The sequence below is a fragment of the Hibiscus syriacus genome, unplaced genomic scaffold (assembly GCF_006381635.1).
Source record: "Hibiscus syriacus cultivar Baekdansim isolate YM2019G1 unplaced genomic scaffold, ASM638163v2 tig00005974_pilon, whole genome shotgun sequence".
In the NCBI taxonomy this organism is placed as follows: Eukaryota; Viridiplantae; Streptophyta; class Magnoliopsida; order Malvales; family Malvaceae; genus Hibiscus; species Hibiscus syriacus.
The window spans coordinates 4,937,197-4,945,397 of NW_024062076.1; the positions used below are offsets into that span (position 1 = coordinate 4,937,197).

The 8,201-nt window shown below is 30.0% G+C and overlaps 1 non-coding gene across 1 annotated transcript; it reads left to right on the top strand.

Annotated features, from left to right (window-relative positions):
* Positions 1-7,225: 7,225 nt before the first annotated feature.
* LOC120200507 lies at positions 7,226-7,419 on the top strand. The gene has a single exon (XR_005523558.1). It is a non-coding gene; the product is annotated as a U2 spliceosomal RNA (small nuclear RNA).
* Positions 7,420-8,201: the final 782 nt, after the last annotated feature.

Sequence of the window (8,201 nt, forward strand, 5' to 3'; positions counted from 1 at the left end):
TGTTGATGACTTGATCTAATATGTACCTGACTTGACCTTTACCTAACTTATATATTATCATTGATGAAATATAAGATTTTAATAAAATTGTGATATTTTGAGTTTATAATAAATCATACTAATTAATATGATTAATTTTTAAATGTTATAATAAAATTTAATTATGATAATTAAATTAATAAATATACTTAATATATTAATTATGATAATTACCTTGTACAGAATCATTGTTAAAAATTTCATTCGATTCATCACTACAACCAATAAGTTTTATCGACAACTCATATAGACACTTTTCGTGCCACTATAACAACAAGTGTTGCACATGTATTTAAACCTTCCATGTACTATATCATATACCATATCATACCACATATAGGTGCATCAAAAATAGTGGACACAATTCAAAGCAAATGTTGGAAATTTATCGACAAAAGTTCGCGATGCTAATTGTTCAGAAATGACCAATCATACATCTCTAAAACGTATAAACTTTTAATTAACACAAAGAACATCGACAATAATTACACGAGAACCTAGAATATGGGATAACCTACTCCTATGTTTCTAAATAAAATAAGGTTTGTGCAAACCCGCACTCGAACTGTACACTTACGGAAACAATGAGCAACTAACAACAACTGCTTCAATACACGACATCATTTCCTTTCCCGTTGCTAGAGGAAGCCACCAACGAATCTTGAGCTTCAAGAACACATCAGAATGCATAAATAACAACAAAATTGGCTGGAAGTTCAACTTAAATCATGCACCAAACAAGACTCCAAATTTCACTACAAAACACGACAAATCCATTTCGTATCGACGATTTGTTAGCTTAACTGACACATTTTATACCATCAACAACAACACCTAAAAGCGCTATTAATATCATCAAGAATTTCTAATCTCAACCCTAATTCACCATATTAAACATATAATGTTTCTTAATTCTATCGAGACCTAATTTTCAGAATTTCAAGAACAAAACCGCAATATGATACAAAAATTGGTATGAAATCCTTTATACATGTAAGCCCACATATTTTACACTTAAACAAAAACAATGTAGTTAAAATTCAACGTTAGTTATGATTTCGTTAAACTAAATTAAATCCAATATATTATTCTTAATTATTAAAATAAGGTATATAAAATAGATATATTTTGTAATTAAAACAAAATTTTAAAAAAAGAATTTAACTACATAATCACAAAAAGGAATAATGCTTTTGGAGCGTCAATTTTGGTCCTTGTTTCAAAATATTCCTTAACTTTAAATTCGAAATCCAAAATATTTAAATCCTCTTGAATTTTCCTTTCTAAAATATTTTTCTGAATTAATATTGAAAACACATCCCCCCCAGAATTCGATATGGTATTCGATAACTATCTTTAAGTATCGATAACTACCAAGCCAAAAACCAAGATGTTTCAAGTTTTTATATGTAAGTTCGATGTTTCGATATACTTGAGTATGTTAAAAAATTGTGTAGAATTGATATATAAGAGTTATGTTATGATTTTGTATGTGTTGTTATGTTAAAAGTGTAGTTGGTTTGATTTATGGTGTTTGAATAAATTGAGTTATACGACATCATTTTAGAATTGCTTAGTTTATTGAATTTATGATATATATGGTATGATGGTGGGTACTAAATGGCAGTACCAACATTTAGTTGATTTAAGTTATAGGTCTATATGATACCAGTATAGGAGGGATGAAACAATTTATTTTAGTCAAGAAATTAAATTTTTTTAAAGGTGAGAACATCAACTGACTTACTATTAATTTTTGGATTAGATTCGAACATTTTTGGGATGAAAAATATTTTCAATGCCTCTAAAAATTATGGACCAAAAGTTTTGAATTCTGGACCAAATATTTTCAAAACTCTTCCCTTAATTTTTATTTTTTACAGTTTAGTATAGAAATCGCAACTTGATCAATTTATGTTCAATTTAGTTTCTACTTTTTAAATTCATAATTTTGATAGAACATAGGTTTAGTCAATAAAAAGTAATATCTTACACATCAGTGACATCTACTAAAAAACTAAACACGAGAATCAAAGCAAATACCAAAATTCTTACCTATATCGCCAAATCAACAGCACCACTTAAGAGCGTCAATTACGATGCTCAAAATGTGTTTGTATGCAAAAACGGATATGAAGAAGTAAGATAGTTAAAACAATTTAGAAGGTAGTTATTAAAATCGATAAAAATCAAAGGAATTTGCAAGAAGAGTTCACGGCAAAATGGTTGAAAATGAAGGGAGAATTGATCTTGGGAAAATACCTATGTAGATTTAACAATTTTGATCCTTTTAAAATTTAGTCATAAACTTGAATTTTAATTTAAATATTCAAGTTAGTGCTTTCTTCAAAATCAATTTACACCTTAAAAATCATATTTTTAATATAAAAATATTTATTATTATTCGAAAAAAATTATCTCATAATATTTCAAAAATTTTCATTTTACACAAATTGTTAAATTAGACCTGATTCTACCAACCCGAATTTTGGGAAGTTACATTCCATCCATTTCAGGCATTAAATTTGTGCATTAAATACTAACTTGCAACCATTGTTTCGAAACTCTTCTTGTAATATTGAAAATCCTAAAACATGTTTGAAAATATAAATCATTGGAGACACAGAGTATCCATATTGGCACACGTGTTTTGGAAACTCACACACGGACATCGAAACTCTTGAATGTTGGGAAAACCTCTCTTTATGTTCTTGAGCTACTATGTAACACCCCCAACCCGTACCTGACCCGAATACGAGTCTGAGGTGTCACATTGACTTTTAAAAACCTTTACTTGTATACAATAATGAAAATTCTAACTTTTATTAAATCAAAATGCATAATTTATACAATTTAAATTGAAAAGTTTACAAAACTTATGAGAGCGGATACAATTCAAGTCTTTTATATGCATGCCAACTATTTTCTTTATAACAAAATACATACTATTCATATAAACTTTCTGATCTGATCTTTGAACAGGTGAGGCTGACCTGTCTTGCTCCTCTTAGCTCCTTAACCTTCTCGGAACCTACGTGTGAAACAATCACACGCTAGGTCTATGACTTAGTGAAGCATATAACACACATAAATGAAACTCTAGATACTTAACTATGCATGAATTTTTCACATTTCAAATATTAACATAATACAAACATCATATGACAAGTCATATGACAACTATATAAATGCACATATATTAACATTGTTCTAATCATATCATTATCATTATCATTATTATTAATCCATTTAAACCATATAATCTTATATCTAACTTTCATAACACTTTATACCACACATTTCACAAACAAAGCACATAATAGCATACAAGGTTTCTTTATATTATCTCTTTTATTAGCTCAAGTACACATGTGAGATCTAAAGATATGTGAGTACATAGAGGTTGTGCACATAGGTTGTCACCACAACTCATATATATTCCTATTAGGGGCACTTAGAATTTCCCCCGGAGGACCGCGTAGAAATGTCCCGAAGGACCACATAGATGTCCCGAAGAACCACACCTTAAGAACCATATACATATTCCAATTGACCAAATAGGTGTACCGAAGTACCACATATATGTTCCAAAGGATTACATATATGTCCCGAAGGACCACGTAGAACCCTCGACTCTTGGCATGCCAACTATACCTATAGCTCTCACCTCATAACATGGGCATTACCATTTATACTTGTCACATAACTTGTATCACATATCATATAGATATACTCACGTAGATAACTTTTCTCATATCTTATATCAACTTCTCATAGACATATATTCACCTGTTCATATAGTCAAACATTTCATCATATATATTTCATTTCACATATAGTCTCATAACTTATCCTTGTGTAAATCATATAATATTCTTCTCGCTCATAGTTATATATATCACATTACATATGTTTGTCTTCACATAGTTTATATTCTTCTTTTCATAATCACTTATGTCCAGTTTAACAACATAACATATATATATAATAACTTATATCATATCCTATAGTTTATGCTTCACTCTCTTATATTCACATAAATCACTTAACCTATGCCATACTTATGCATTTATATATATATATATATATATATATATATATATATATATATATATCACTTATATTATTTCATTTATATACTAATTTAATCTATTTATTTAGTTTACTTCCTTATAGATCCTATACCCTTCTCATATGTCTCTCTATATATGTATATATATCATATAACCCATATGTCCAAAATTTTATTAAACACATGATTTTTCCCAGTATAGCTTATCTTGTATTCATATCAATACTTATGTTCAAGTCTCCTAATTGATATACTATTCTCATATCATTCTACAAGTCAATCATATTTAGCTTATCTAATTTCTCATTTAATCATTTAATTCTATTATACTAATTTACATAAATGATCACACAATCGTGTACTTTCCTAACTCATGCTCCTATTACTTATATAACATTTACTTATGCTTACCTAGCTCATATCATTTCTCATGAACTCACTTTTATCATATTTTCATATTATTACATAATATATTACATATACATGTATTCAAATAATCCCATAATTCATTATCATATGGTTTATATTTTGTTCTCTTATGATCATATATCTCATGTAATCATATAAATCGTTTATACTAGTTCACATAGTATATCATTCTAACATGGATTCACACAAATCATATAACATATACAATAACATCAAACACATATAATCATCTCCAACACATGCTCATGTTCATGAATTCACGCATTCTAATATAGGAAATAGACTTATCATAAGTCTAATTCCTATCAAATCATATTGCATCCTAATAAGCACTCACCTGCCTCACTAGTCCATGTAATCACTTATGATTCTTGCACAACCTTATAGCTTCAACTCGTCTTACACTTGTCCTCGATCGATATTGACATACTCATACATTTATATACATATCAACATTCCAAATATCATTATTCAATCCTTAATTTCTTATACTAAAAGAAAGACTAAATTTCGTTTTCTACTTGAAGTAGTATCGGTACCCCCTATAGGGTACGATACGTCCCTAACTGTGGTATCGATACCAAGCCTGGGTATCGATACCCATTTTGCATTCAAAATCCTTATTTCAAAATTGGTACCGATACTGATCTTAGGGTATCGGTACCCTTGGTAACGATACTACCCTCCCAAGTATTGATACTACCCTCCCAGGTATCGATACCCCTTGAACAATTTATAAATTTCTGCCTTATGGTATTGATACTCCTTCAATCAGTATCGATACCCATGCTTCATTTAACACTTATTTTCTCTTTGAAGTATCGGTACAAGAAAAGCAATACCGATACCACTTGCCCAGAATACACTTTTCTTACCCGAAAATCCACCCAAACTTACTTATATCCTCCATATTAAACTCCTTTCATATTACTAAACTCAAATAGACTTCCTAAAACCATCTTATATCCATATTAAACATCATTATCTTCATTATCTCTTTCAAATTCTTGAAACCAAGAATCTTACAAAATTTATAACATGTTCTAAATTTGTTTCTAACACTTTGAATTTCTTATTCTGACTGATGACAAGTCAAATTTAACTTTCGGCTTCAATTACTAACTCTTTTCCTAGATTTCACTTATAAACCTCTCATCTTTAATCCTTTCTAACTTAATCATCTTAGAGCTTTTACTTATCTTTAAGCTTTCTTAAGCTTTTCTAACACCCAAAGGCCAAAAGCCAAACTTAAAATTAAAGTTAAAATCAACTTGTAAAAACTCACCTTTGAAATTAGCTATTGTGAAAAGGAAGAAGAAGAAGCTTCATTCACCAGACTTTTCCTTTCTTTTTTATTCCCATTCCACGTGTTTATCCCTTAAAAAGAGAAAATAAAAATCTCCACTTAGAAAAGACTAAAATACCCTTATTACTTTCAAACTTTACTATTAAATCCAACATTAAAATTCTCTAATTAAGTCCCTGAACTTTTAACTTGTTTAAAAATTGAGTGCAAAGTTTTCAAAATTTACTTTTTCATCACTACCCCTGTTTTGGGATGATACATATACGGTCCTTTTTATATGCTCTAAGTGATTTCTAGTCGTTTGGAGAAGTTGGAGGTAACTTCTAGCCATTTTAAGCATGAAACTCGTGATTTAAATACTCAATTGCAACCATAGTTTTGAAACTCTTCTTGGAGAATCGAAACTCCTAAAACATGTTTGAAAATATCAATCGTTGGAGGCCTAGAGTATAGATACTAGAACATGAGCTTTGGAATCTGACATACGGGTATCAAAATCCAACATTGGTTTTCGAAACTCTCAAGGACTATGGAATGGAAGTTCTAAAACCAGTATAAGAGTTTCGAAACACTTAGGAGAAGTTTTAAAACTTCACACTTAGTTTTGAAATCTAAGGCTCAAGTTTTCACATTTTAGGGTGTTTTTGGCTCTTTGAAAAATATTTTAAGTTGGATATTTAAGCCAAAACACAAAGAAAATATTTTTGACATAATTCTTCTTTACAAAAATGATTTAAATAATTTTTGCAAAAATTTCGTAGCAAATTTGCAATTTCTACAATATAGTAAGGGGTCGTTCTTACTTGCTCGCTTCTGAAATATATACGAAGTAGATTGTTATTTTTTTAGAATGATAAAATCAGTTAATTGATGGGGGAAAAAAGATATTAAATACAATATTTTGGTTCAAGTAACTGTAGATTAACATTTTGGACTAAAATATTCAGTTTTCTAAACATACAGGGACTAAAATGTCCCTTTGAATAATAGAGAGACTAAAATAAATTTTTGGAGTAAAAGAGCTTCTAATAGAGTATAACTATTAGAAACTTGAAATACACGTATGAGTATTAAAACTAATAATATTTTGATGATGTAACAAGTGGGTTTGTAACTGATATTAATGTGATGAATGCAAATATGAAATAACATGTTGTTGAAGTTGTTGATGGTGTAACCATGAAGAGAATGGCATTGGCAGAGATTGATTATCTCCAATGAAACTGCTTTATCCGAGAATCGCCTTTAAAACCAAAGCTGTTTGTTTCCAGAAGCAGCTTACAAATGAGATGCTGCATGTAACGTCCCACGTGGTTGAGGTACGAAGGGATGCAGCGAGAAGCTGCTTATAAAACCAACGGCCTTGAACATTGGAAAGCATACCTTTCTCGGCCTTTTGGCTAAGATCAAGTGTAGTATCTGTTCTTATTAGTTTAATCTGATACGTGGGCCAATGGTCCACAGGATTTTAAATTTATTTTTTGAGGGGTAGGGTCCACCACAGTAGCTTGCTACTGGGACTCTCGAGCGTCGCCCTAGCGTTGCACTATTGCTTGGGCCTGGCGCACCCCACCCAATCCAAAATTTAATCTTACTATTCTGTTTTTTGATTATGAAAACCATACCTCCTTAGTTTTACTAATTTATTGTTTAAACAATGTTCTGGTAATTTAACTTCTAAATTATTTCCTTTTTAGTTATTGTCGTTTTAAACCATGTAACTTTCTAAGCTCAATATGATTGTCCCCTTAGTTTTAGAATCATTTCATTAAGTCACCGTGATACCTTAAAATTGGGGGTTGAATTATCAAATTTGTGTCACAAGGGTTCCATTACAAATTAAGTTTATGACACCCAATATTCGATCGGGGCAGTCCGACCTTGTTACCAACTGTTACATTAGTCACTGGAGTGACCTTGTACAGAATCATTGCTAAAAATCTCATTCGATTCATCACTAAATTAAGTTTATAACACCCAATATTCGATCGGGGAAGTACCGACAGTTAGTTGATTTAAGTTATAGGTCTAAATGATACCAGCATAGGAGGGATGAAACAATTTATTTTAGTCAAGAAATTAATTTTTTTAAAGGCGAGAACATTAATTGACTTACTACTAATTTTCGGATGAGATTCGAACATTTTTGGGATGAAAAATATTTTCAATACCTCTAAAAATTATGGACCAAAAGTTTTAAATTCTGAACCAAATATTTTCAAAACTCTGCCCTTTATTTTTTTTTATAATTTAGTATAGAAATCGCAACTTCATCAATTGATGTTCGATTTAGTTTCTACTTTTTAAATTCATAATTTTGATAGAACATATTTTAAACATAGGTTTAGTCAATAA